Below are 13195 nucleotides of genomic sequence, written 5' to 3'. Positions count from 1 at the left end.
TCCGCCAACCCCCATGGCGCTATCGGCGGCTTTCCGCCATGCTTCGCGGTGCATTTAGCACCGCGAAATCCGCCTGGGTCGTAATGAGGCCCAATGTGTTTCGTCAAGTGGTCTAAGATTTGTTGGTAGGCGACCCTATCTAGGATTTTAAACAAAAATCGAGAGTAAAATGTTAAAGGTATTTGTACCGCGCACCGTCACCAACGGAGTTGGTCCCCAGGCGCTCTGGCGTATCTGCAAATGAGAAGGTGGGATGGGTTAGTAGGTGAAGCGGGAGTAGGATAGTGAGAGGAGTGGTGTTCTATTGGCAGCTTCAACTCGGTATACACCGGGTGCTGAGCTTTGGTGTGAGTATCGGATCGATGTCAGTCCTTGTGTGCTGTTAGTGCAGCTTACGTGTTGTTGCAGTGTTGTGAAGTGCGTGCGGGTTGTTATGCGAGAGATGGTTGTGTGAGATTTTTGAGTGAGATAAGTCTGCAGAAATGCTGAGATTTCTCTTAGTGTGTTGTATGAAGTTTAACATCAGAGCTCTGACGAGTGTGGGGCTCACCAATCTCATCTTGGTGGGTGAGGGGGTTATTACACCTGGCAGGGTTTTAGGTTTGTGTGAGGCGCTCCCTGTGCTGTTCTAGCACGCTCTGTAAGTGTTCTAATTGCTCCTCGCCGATAGTTGGTGATAGGTCTATAATTACCTGGTAGATCTGGTTCTAGTCCTGGCTTTTTTTTATAACAGTGTTGTACATGCCTTTTTGAGATCCAACGGCACATGGCATTCACTCAATGAGATGTGAAGAATGTTGGTTAGGGTGCTAAGAAGTGATTCTGAGCAATCCTTTACCAACGAGGCTGGGCAAATATCCCCTTCACATTTCATAGGTTTAAGGTTGCTCAAGATCGTCCTCAGTTCTCTCTCTCTGTCACCGTTCTGAAATTAAAGATGGGGATTGCCTGCCATTGCAGAACATCTGACGTTGCTGTGTGACCATCATCGTGCACCGAAACTGTAGGGTTGGTATCTAATCTAACCTTCTGTATATTGCATTTTATTGACTCAACTTTCTTTAACATAGCGTCCTGTATTGGGGTACACCAGGCTTAATCTTTAACAGGCAGCTTACGAGTATTCTCCAGGGGCTTTTCTAATTCCGTATAATTTGCAACAGAGCTACCGGGATACCGGCACATGTAGTTACTGTTTCCGGCACCCGGTTGACAGAGTGACAGTGTAAATCCCTATTCATTGAGTCCCATACGACTCCATTAGGGGATTTGCTGGCATAATCGGCACTGGCATTGCCGTTGCCGGCAATCAGGGACATTTTTACTGGTAGGGCACCTGGGAGGTGACCCAGGTGCCCCCCGGGCAAACCCGGAGTCGGTCGGTCCAGTAAAGTGCTGGTTTTCACGACTACCGGCACTTTTGACTGGACCAGCTGACATAGAATGAGGCTCAATGCTTTCTTCTAGGCCACAAAGTATTCCTATCTTTATTTACACGCCCTCTTTATTAGGGGGCGACGTGTTTTCCAGCCAAATGGTCAGGCATCCATTTACTGGATTTGAACAGTAAACAGGCTCTTGAGGAGGCATGGGAAGGGCCCTGCCGTAGTGGTATGAACTGGCTATTGAAGGCAGCAGGTCCAAAATGGTGTAGGTGCCTGTGCAGCTAATAGCAGAGTCTGGAAAATGCCTATCACTTATACACAGGCCAAAACTGTTGCCTTTGCCAATGATTGTTTTTCACAGGACTTCAGTAAGGGACACACATGGTGCTTAGAAATTGATCGGCTGAAGGAAACCTGGTTAAGACATTTTTATTACATTCGTTTTGAGTTTACAGCTTCAATTGAGTCATTCACTCTCAGAAGACTGCTTTGAACGAAAACTTGCAGACACTTTGAGTGCAAAGTTTGATGGTAAAGCTTGATTAAACTGAGCTCAAACAATTCCCAGAAGGAAACGTATTGGGCGGGGAAGGGCAGGAACTGCATGGGAATGTCCATATGGATTAGCATGGCCATGGGCAGTCAATGGGTGCGCAAATAACCAAACAACGCCTACAATTGTGTGTCCCTCCTCATATGCTTTTCTCCCTAGACTTGTGCCTGCACTTCTGTGGTGATGGTGGCCTTTTGCAAGGACGCAGTAGCCAGGATAGGACCACCTCTAGTTTTGCAAAGCACTGGCAGCCCTGTGGCACATTGGCACACACCACTGATGACCGCCAGGCCTCGTGCCTGTGCTTCTCTGGTGGTGGCCTTTTGCAAGGACTCTGTGGGCAGGACAGGCCCACCTCTAGTTCTGCACTGCACTGGTAGCCCTTTGGTACATTGCCGCACACCACTGATGACCGCCAGGCCTCAGGTCACCGGGAGAAGCCAGGCCTCGTGCCTGGGCTTCTGTGGTGGTGGTGGTGGCCTTTTGCAAGGCATCAGTAGCCAGGACAGTCCCACCTCTAGTTCTGCACTGCACTGGTAGCCCTTTGGCACATTGCCACACACCACTGATGACCGCCAGGCCTCAGGTCACCGGGAGAAGCCAGGCCTCGTGTCTGCGCTTCTGGGGTGGTGGCCTTTTGCAAGGACTCAGTGGCCAGGACAGGCCCACCTCTAGTTTTGCAAAGCACTGGTAGCCCTGTGGCACATTGGCGCACACCTCTGATGACCGCCAGGCCTCGTGTCTGTGCTTCTCTGGTGGTGGCCTTTTGCAAGGACTCTGTGGGCAGGACAGGCCCACCTCTAGTTCTGCACTGCACTGGTAGCCCTTTGGTACATTGCCGCACACCACTGATGACCGCCAGGCCTCTGGTCACCGGGAGAAGCCAGGCCTCGTGCCTGCGCTTCTGTGGTGGAGGTGGCCTTTTGAAACGACTCAGTAGCCAGGACAGGCCCACCTCTAGTTCTGCACGGCACTGGTAGCCCTTTGGCACATTGCCGCACACCGCTGATGACCGCCAGGCCTCAGGTCACCCGGAGAAGCCAGGCCTCGTGTCTGCGCTTCTGGGGTGGGTGCCTTTTGAAACGACTCAGTAGCCAGGACAGGCCCACCTCTAGTTCTGCACGGCACTGGTAGCCCTTTGGCACACTGGCGCACCCCTCTGATGACCACCAGGCCTCAGGTCACCCGGAGAAGCCTGGGCTTCTCTGGTGGTGGTCTTTTGCAAGGCATCAGTAGCCAGGACAGGCCCACCTCTAGTTCGGCACAGCACTGGTAGCCCTTTGGCACAATGGTGCACACCACTGATAACCGCCATCCCTCGGGTGACCGGGAGAAGCCAGGCCTCGTGCCTGGGCTTCTGTGATGGTGGTGGTGGCCTTTTGCAACGACTCAGTGGCCAGGACAGGCCCACCTCTAGTTCTGCACGGCACTGGTAGCCCTGTCACACATTGGCGCACACCTCTGATGACCGCCAGGCCTCAGGTCACCCGGAGTAGCCAGGCCTCGTGTCTGCGCTTCTGTGGTGGGTGCCTTTTGCAAGGACTCTGTGGGCAGGACAGGCCCACCTCTAGTTCTGCACTGCACTGGTAGCCCTTTGGCCCATTGGCACACACCACTGATGACCGCCAGGCCTCAGGTCACCCGGAGAAGCCAGACCTCGTGCCTGCACTTCTGTGGTGGTGGTGGTGGCCTTTTGCAAGGACTCAGTAGCCAGGACAGGCCCACCTCTAGTTCTGCACGGCACTGGTAGCCCTTTGGCCCATTGGCACACACCACTTTTGACTGCCAGGCCTCAGGTCACCCGGAGAAGCCAGACCTCGTGCCTGCGCTTCTGTGGTGGTGGTGGTGGCCTTTTGCAAGGCATCAGTAGACAGGACAGGCCCACCTCTAGTTCGGCACAGCACTGGTAGCCCTGTGGCACATTAGCGCACACCTCTGATGACCGCCAGGCCTCAGGTCACCGGGAGAAGCCAGGCCTCGTGTCTGCGCTTCTGTGGTGGGTGCCTTTTGCAAGGACGCAGTAGCCAGGACAGGCCCACCTCTAGTTCTGCACGGCACTGGTAGCCCTGTGGCACATTGGCGCACACCTCTGATGACCGCCAGGCCTCATGTTTCCCGGAGAAGCCTAGGCTTCTCTGGTGGTGTTCTTTTGCAAGGCATCAGTAGCCAGGACAGGCCCACCTCTAGTTCTGCACAGCACTGGTAGCCCTTTGGCACAATGGTGCACACCACTGATGACCGCCATCCCTCGGGTCACCGGGAGAAGCCAGGCCTCGTGCCTGCGCTTCTCTGGTGGAGGTGGCCTTTTGCAAGGACTCTGTGGGCAGGACAGGCCCACCTCTAGTTCTGCACAGCACTGGTAGCCCTTTGGCACAATGGTGCACACCACTGATGACCGCCATCCCTCGGGTCACCGGGAGAAGCCAGGCCTCGTGCCTGCGCTTCTCTGGTGGAGGTGGCCTTTTGCAAGGACTCTGTGGGCAGGACAGGCCCACCTCTAGTTCGGCACAGCACTGGTAGCCCTGTCACACATTGGCGCACACCTCTGATGACCGCCAGGCCTCAGGTCACCGGGAGAAGCCAGGCCTCGTGTCTGCGCTTCTGTGGTGGTGGCCTTTTGCAAGGACTCTGTGGGCAGGACAGGCCCACCTCTAGTTCTGCACGGCACTGGTAGCCCTTTGGTACATTGCCGCACACCACTGATGACCGCCAGGCCTCAGGTCACCGGGAGAAGCCAGGCCTCGTGCCTGGGCTTCTGTGGTGGTGGTGGTGGCCTTTTGCAAGGCATCAGTAGCCAGGACAGTCCCACCTCTAGTTCTGCACAGCACTGGTAGCCCTTTGGCACAATGGTGCACACCACTGATGACCGCCATCCCTCGGGTGACCGGGAGAAGCCAGGCCTCGTGCCTGCGCTTCTGTGGTTGAGGTGGCCTTTTGCAAGGACTCAGTAGCCAGGACAGGCCCACCTCTAGTTTTGCAAAGCACTGGTAGCCCTGTGGCACATTGGCGCACACCTCTGATGACCGCCAGGCCTCGTGCCTGTGCTTCTCTGGTGGTGGCCTTTTGCAAGGACTCTGTGGGCAGGACAGGCCCACCTCTAGTTCTGCACAGCACTGGTAGCCCTGTCACACATTGGCGCACACCTCTGATGACCGCCAGGCCTCAGGTCACCCGGAGTAGCCAGGCCTCGTGCCCGCGCTTCTGTGATGGTGGCCTTTTGCAAGGACTCAGTAGCCAGGACAGTCCCACCTCTAGTTATGCACGGCACTGGTAGCCCTGTGGCACATTGGCGCACACCACTGATGACCGCCAGGCCTCAGGTCACCGGGAGAAGCCAGGCCTCGTGTCTGCGCTTCTGTGGTGGGTGCCTTTTGAAACGACTTAGTAGCCAGGACAGGCCCACCTCTAGTTCTGCACGGCACTGGTAGCCCTGTGGCACATTGGCGCACACCTCTGATGACCACCAGGCCTCAGGTCACCCGGAGAAGCCTGGGCTTCTCTGGTGGTGGTCTTTTGCAAGGCATCAGTAGCCAGGACAGGCCCACCTCTAGTTCTGCACAGCACTGGTAGCCCTTTGGCACAATGGTGCACACCACTGATGACCGCCATCCCTCGGGTCACCCGGAGTAGCCAGGCCTCGTGCCTGCGCTTCTGTGATGGTGGTGGTGGCCTTTTGCAAGGACTCCGTAGCCAGGACAGGCCCACCTCTAGTTCTGCACGGCACTGGTAGCCCTGTGGCACATTGGCGCACACCTCTGATGACCGCCAGGCCTCAGGTCACCCGGAGTAGCCAGGCCTTGTGGCTGCGCTTCTGTGATGGTGGTGGTGGCCTTTTGCAAGGACTCAGTAGCCAGGACAGGCCCACCTCTAGTTCTGCACTGCACTGGTAGCCCTTTGGCACATTGGCGCACACCTCTGATGACCACCAGGCCTCAGGTCACCCGGAGAAGCCTGGGCTTCTCTGGTGGTGGTCTTTTGCAAGGCATCAGTAGCCAGGACAGGCCCACCTCTAGTTCTGCACAGCACTGGTAGCCCTTTGGCACAATGGTGCACACCACTGATGACCGCCATCCCTCGGGTCACCGGGAGAAGCCAGGCCTCGTGCCTGCGCTTCTGTGGTGGAGGTGGCCTTTTGCAAGGACTCCGTAGCCAGGACAGGCCCACCTCTAGTTCTGCACGGCACTGGTAGCCCTTTGGCCCATTGGCACACACCACTGATGACTGCCAGGCCTCAGGTCACCCGGAGAAGCCAGACCTCGTGCCTGCGCTTCTGTGGTGGTGGTGGTGGCCTTTTGCAAGGCATCAGTAGCCAGGACAGGCCCACCTCTAGTTCGGCACAGCACTGGTAGCCCTGTGGCACATTAGCGCACACCTCTGATGACCGCCAGGCCTCAGGTCACCCGGAGAAGCCAGGCCTCGTGCCTGTGCTTCTCTGGTGGTGGCCTTTTGCAAGGACTCCGTAGCCAGGACAGGCCCACCTCTAGTTCTGCACGGCACTGGTAGCCCTTTGGCACATTGGCGCACACCACTGATGACTGCCAGGCCTCAGGTCACCCGGAGAAGCCAGACCTCGTGCCTGCGCTTCTGTGGTGGTGGTGGTGGCCTTTTGCAAGGCATCAGTAGCCAGGACAGGCCCACCTCTAGTTCGGCACAGCACTGGTAGCCCTGTGGCACATTGGCGCACACCTCTGATGACCGCCAGGCCTCATGTTTCCCGGAGAAGCCTAGGCTTCTGTGGTGGTGGGCTATTGCAAGGACTCTGCGCATCCCCTCCGTATTTTCCGTAATGCGCACAATATGCAAATGTGCAAAACATCATTTGCTCTTTAGCGAGTTCAGCTCGCGCAAAACGCTTTAATTAGAAGACGGAGCAGGGCTGGGGCCTGGGACCAGCGCAGCTCGGAGGAGCGAAATCTCTCCCAATCAGGACGGCAATTACCTGCTGAATTTATTGTAAACACATCAGCAATCACACAACAAACATGGGCTCGTTTGCATTCGATATGAAGAGCGTCAGATCCAGCACAATTTGCCTTTATTTATCCTAGCTCCTCAGCATAAATAAAGCAAGGGCACTGGAGCAATTAGCATAATTAGTGGCTGGCAGCCGGGCCGCTGCGCCCCCCAACCCTGCTCCCCCAAGACTTTCTCGCAGCCGCGGAAATGAAAGCTGTGGGCATTTTGGGGGCATTTCTGGATGTGTGGTTTGTTAGTTTGGACAGAGAGGGCCTGGGGCGCGCTTATTAGCGCCCCCTAGAGAGCGGCAGCAGGCGGGGCATCTCTACAGCTCTTCGTTACCTGGTGCCCGGGAGGGGGCCAGGCGGGGGCTGGTGTGGAAGGCGTGTGCTTGCTTCGCGGACTTTTTCTGCCTTCATTATATCGACCCCGCCACAAATCTTTCTCACAAGGCCCACCCGGGCAAGGTTTCCTCGCCCCTCGCACATATATACTCTGTGGTCTGTCCAGGTCAGCGCCTTGAAGATGAGGGGGGCTCGTGCTTTATTTCAGAATGATGTATCGCCCCGCCCCCCCTCCCCCCTCCTCCATGGCATCTGTAATGCAGGGGCCTTGCGCACGCCACCGTCCATAATGCAACGAGGTGGCAACAGGGGGGGCGGGGCCTGCTCTCAGTGTTAGGAAGGTGGGGAGAGGGGGGGCGGTTAGTGCGTGGGCAGGGTCACAGTTTGCTCGCCCACGACAAGGACTCAGCACTTTAAGACCACTGCGGTCGTGACTTGCGCATGTATAAAAGCTAAATTACATAGCATAGCAAATGCCTTGCAGAGCAAAAGTGGCCCGGCGCCCCTCCACTGCCGCCCACAGGCTCTGTGCCTGGGCCCGTTCCCTTTCAATGCTGGGTGCATGGTGTGACATGGAGAGCACAGGGGCACCGAGCAGGGGCAGCACGCATGGAGAGCACAGGCACACCAGCTAGGGGCAGCACGCATGGAGAGCACAGGCACACCAGGCAGGGCAGGGGCGGCACGCATGGAGCGCACAGGTGCACCGGGCAGGGGCGGCACTAATGGAGAGCACAGGCGCACCGGGCAGGGGCAGCACGCATGGAGAGCACAGGCACACCAGGCAGGGCAGGGGCGGCACGCATGGAGCGCACAGGTGCACCGGGCAGGGGCGGCACTAATGGAGAGCACAGGCGCACCGGGCAGGGGCAGCACGCATGGAGAGCACAGGCACACCAGGCAGGGCAGGGGCGGCACGCATGGAGCGCACAGGTGCACCGGGCAGGGGCGGCACTAATGGAGAGCACAGGCGCACCGGGCAGGGGCGGCACGCATGGAGAGCACAGGCGCACCAGCTAGGGGCGGCACTCATGGAGAGCACAGGCGCACCGGGCAGGGGCAGCACGCATGGAGAGCACAGGCACACCGGGCAGGGGCAGCACGCATGGAGAGCACAGGCACACCAGGCAGGGCAGGGGCGGTACGCATGGAGCGCACAGGCGCACCGGGGAGGGGCGGCACGCATGGAGAGCACAGGCGCACCAGCTAGGGGCGGCACTCATGGAGAGCACAGGCGCACCGGGCAGGGGCGGCACTCATGGAGAGCACAGGCGCACCGCGCAGAGGCGGCACGCATGGAGAGCACAGGCGCACCAGCTAGGGGCTGCACTCATGGAGAGAAACAGGCGCACCGGGCAGGGGCGGCACTCATGGAGAGCACAGGCGCACCTCTAGGGGCGGCACTCATGGAGAGAAACAGGCGCACCGGGCAGGGGCGAGAGAAACAGGCGCACCAGGCAGGGGTGGCACGCATGGAGAGCACAGGCGCACCAGCTAGGGGCGGCACTCATGGAGAGCACAGGCGCACCAACTAGGGGCGGCACTCATGGAGACAAACAGGCGCACCGGGCAGGGGCGGCACTCATGGAGAGAACAGGCGCACCAGCTAGGGGCGGCACTCATGGAGAGAAACAGGCGCACCGGGCAGGGACGAGAGAAACAGGCGCACCAGGCAGGGGTGGCACTCATGGAGAGCACAGGCGCACCGTGCAGGGGTGGCACTCATGGAGAGCACAGGCACACCAGGCAGGGGCATCACTCATGGAGAGCACAGGCGCACCGGGCAGGGGCGGCACTCACAGAGAGCACAGGCGCACAGGGCAGGGGGGCACTCATGGAGAGCACTGGCGCACGGGCAAGGACGGCACTCATGGAGAGCACAGGGGCACCGGCAGGGGTGGCACTCATGGAGAGCACAGGCGCACCGGGCAGGGGCGGCACTCATGGAGAGCACAGGTGCACCGGGCAGGGGCGGCGCTCATGGAGAGCACAGGCGCACCAGCTAGGGGCGGCACTCATGGAGAGCACAGGCGCACCAGCTAGGGGCGGCACTCATGGGGAGCACAGGCGCACCGGGCAGGGGCAGCACTCATGGAGAGCACAGGCGATGGACAGCACAGGCGCAGCAGCTAGGGGCGGCACTCATGGAGAGCACAGGCGCACCAGCTAGGGGCGGCACTCATGGAGAGCACAGGTGGACCAGCTTGGGGCGGCACTCATGGAGAGCACAGGCGCACCAGGCGGGGCCGGTACTCATGGAGAGCACAGGCGCACCGCGCAGAGGCGGCACGCATGGAGAGCACAGGCGCACCAGCTAGGGGCTGCACTCATGGAGAGAAACAGGCGCACCGGGCAGGGGCGGCACTCATGGAGAGCACAGGCGCACCTCTAGGGGCGGCACTCATGGAGAGAAACAGGCGCACCGGGCAGGGGCGAGAGAAACAGGCGCACCAGGCAGGGGTGGCACGCATGGAGAGCACAGGCGCACCAGCTAGGGGCGGCACTCATGGAGAGCACAGGCGCACCATCTAGGGGTGGCACTCATGGAGAGCACAGGTGCACCGGGCAGGGGCGGCGCTCATGGAGAGCACAGGCGCACCAGCTAGGGGCGGCACTCATGGAGAGCACAGGCGCACCAGCTAGGGGCGGCACTCATGGGGAGCACAGGCGCACCGGGCAGGGGCAGCACTCATGGAGAGCACAGGCGATGGACAGCACAGGCGCAGCAGCTAGGGGCGGCACTCATGGAGAGCACAGGCGCACCAGCTAGGGGCGGCACTCATGGAGAGCACAGGTGGACCAGCTTGGGGCGGCACTCATGGAGAGCACAGGCGCACCAGGCGGGGCCGGTACTCATGGAGAGCACAGGCGCACCGCGCAGAGGCGGCACGCATGGAGAGCACAGGCGCACCAGCTAGGGGCTGCACTCATGGAGAGAAACAGGCGCACCGGGCAGGGGCGGCACTCATGGAGAGCACAGGCGCACCTCTAGGGGCGGCACTCATGGAGAGAAACAGGCGCACCGGGCAGGGGCGAGAGAAACAGGCGCACCAGGCAGGGGTGGCACGCATGGAGAGCACAGGCGCACCAGCTAGGGGCGGCACTCATGGAGAGCACAGGCGCACCATCTAGGGGCGGCACTCATGGAGACAAACAGGCGCACCGGGCAGGGGCGGCACTCATGGAGAGAACAGGCGCACCAGCTAGGGGCGGCACTCATGGAGAGAAACAGGCGCACCGGGCAGGGACGAGAGAAACAGGCGCACCAGGCAGGGGTGGCACTCATGGAGAGCACAGGCGCACCGTGCAGGGGTGGCACTCATGGAGAGCACAGGCACACCAGGCAGGGGCATCACTCATGGAGAGCACAGGCGCACCGGGCAGGGGCGGCACTCACAGAGAGCACAGGCGCACAGGGCAGGGGGGCACTCATGGAGAGCACTGGCGCACGGGCAAGGACGGCACTCATGGAGAGCACAGGGGCACCGGCAGGGGTGGCACTCATGGAGAGCACAGGCGCACCGGGCAGGGGCGGCACTCATGGAGAGCACAGGTGCACCGGGCAGGGGCGGCGCTCATGGAGAGCACAGGCGCACCAGCTAGGGGCGGCACTCATGGAGAGCACAGGCGCACCAGCTAGGGGCGGCACTCATGGGGAGCACAGGCGCACCGGGCAGGGGCAGCACTCATGGAGAGCACAGGCGATGGACAGCACAGGCACAGCAGCTAGGGGCGGCACTCATGGAGAGCACAGGCGCACCAGCTAGGGGCGGCACTCATGGAGAGCACAGGTGGACCAGCTTGGGGCGGCACTCATGGAGAGCACAGGCGCACCAGGCGGGGCCGGTACTCATGGAGAGCACAGGCACACCAGGCAGGGGCAGCACTCATGGAGAGCACAGGCGCACCGGGCATGGCCAGCACTTATGGAGAGCACAGGCGCACCGGGGCGGCACTCATGGAGAGCACAGGCACACCGGGCAGGGGCGGCACTCATGGAGAGCACTAGTGCACTGGGCAGAGGCGGCACTCATGGAGAGCACAGGCGATGGACAGCACAGGCGCAGCAGCTAGGGGCGGCACTCATGGAGAGCACAGGCGCACCAGCTAGGGGCAGCACTCATGGAGAGCACAGGTGCACCAGCTTGGGGCGGCACTCATGGAGAGCACAGGCGCACCAGGCAGGGGCGGTACTCATGGAGAGCACAGGCAAACCGGGCAGGGGGAGCACTCATGGAGAGCACAGGCGCAACGGGCAGGGCCAGCACTCATGGAGAGCACAGGCGCACCGGGGCGGCACTCATGGAGAGCACAGGCACACCAACTAGGGGCGGCACTCTTGGGGTGCACAGGCGCACCAGGCAGGGGCGGCACTCATGGACAGCACAGGCGCACCGGGCAGGGGCAGCACTCATGGAGAGCACAGACGCACCGGGCAAGTGCGGCACTCATGGAGAGCACAGGTGCACCGGGCAGGGGCGACACTCATGGAGAGCACAGGCGCACCAGCTAGGGGCGGCACTCATGGAGAGCACAGGCACACCAGGCAGGGGCTGCACTCATGGAGAGCATTGGTGCACTGGGCAGGGGCGGCCCTCATGGAGATCACAGGCGCACCGGGCAGGGGTGGAACTCATGGAGAGCACAGGTGCACCAGCTAGGGGTGGCACTCATGGAGAGCACAGGCGCACTGGGCAGGGACGGCATTCATGGAGATCACAGGTGCACTGGGCAGGGGCGGCACTCATGGAGAGCACAGGCGCACCGGGCAGGGGCGGCACTCATCGAGAGCACAGGCACACCGGGTAGGGGTAAGTGCAGCACTGATGGAGAGCACAGGTGCACCGGGTAGGGCCGGCACTCATGGAGAGCACAGGCGCACTGGGCAGGGGCGGCACTCATGGAGAGCACAGGCTCACCAGGCAGGGGCGGCACTCATGGAGAGCACAGGTGCACTGGGCAGAGGCGGCACTCATGGAGAGCACAGGCGCACTGGGCAGGGGGGGTTCTCATGGAGAGCACAGGTGCACTGGGCATGGAGAGCACAGGCGCACCGGGCAGGGGTGGCACTCATGGAGAGCACAGGCGCACCAGGCAGGGGTGGCACTCATGGAGAGCACAGGTGCACCAGCTAGGGGTGGCACTCATGGAGAGCACATGCGCACCGGGCAGGGGCGGCACTCATGGAGAGCACATGCCACCAGGCAGGGGTGGCACTCATGGAGAGCACAGGTGCACCAGCTAGGGGTGGCACTCATGGAGAAAACAGGCGCACCGGGCAGGGGCGGCACTCATTGAGAGCACATGCCACCAGGCAGGGACGGCACTCATGGAGAGCACAGGAGCAACAGCTAGGGGCGGCACTCATGGAGAGCACAGGTGCACCAGCTAGGGGCGGCACTCATGGAGAGCTCAGACGCACTGGGCAGGGGCGTCACTCATGGAGAGCACCGGCGCACCAGCTAGGGACGGCACTCATGGAAAGCACAGGCGCACCGGGCAGGGGCGGCACTCATGGAGAGCACAGGCGCCCCAGCTGGCAGGGGCGGCACTCATGGAGAGCACAGGCGCACCAGCTGGCAGGGGCGGCACTCACGGAGAGCTCAGACGCACTGGGCAGGGGCGTCACTCATGGAGAGCACCGGCGCACCAGCTAGGGACGGCACTCATGGAAAGCACAGGCGCACCGGGCAGGGGCGGCACTCATGGAGAGCACAGGCGCACCAGCTGGCAGGGACGGCACTCATGGAGAGCACAGGCGCACCAGCTGGCAGGGGCGGCACTCACGGAGAGCACAGGCGCACCAGCTAGGGGTGGCACTCATGGAGAGCACTGGTGCACTGGGCAGGGGCGGCACTCATGGAGAGCACTGGTGCACTGGGCAGGGGCGGCACTCATGGAGATCACAGGCGCACCGGGCAGGGGTGGAACTCATGGAGAGCACAGGTGCACTGGGC

The sequence above is a fragment of the Ambystoma mexicanum genome, chromosome 14 (assembly GCF_040938575.1).
Source record: "Ambystoma mexicanum isolate Mex_15411 chromosome 14, UKY_AmexF1_1, whole genome shotgun sequence".
Taxonomy (NCBI): domain Eukaryota; kingdom Metazoa; phylum Chordata; class Amphibia; order Caudata; family Ambystomatidae; genus Ambystoma; species Ambystoma mexicanum.
Note: the sequence above shows the minus strand (reverse complement) of the source record.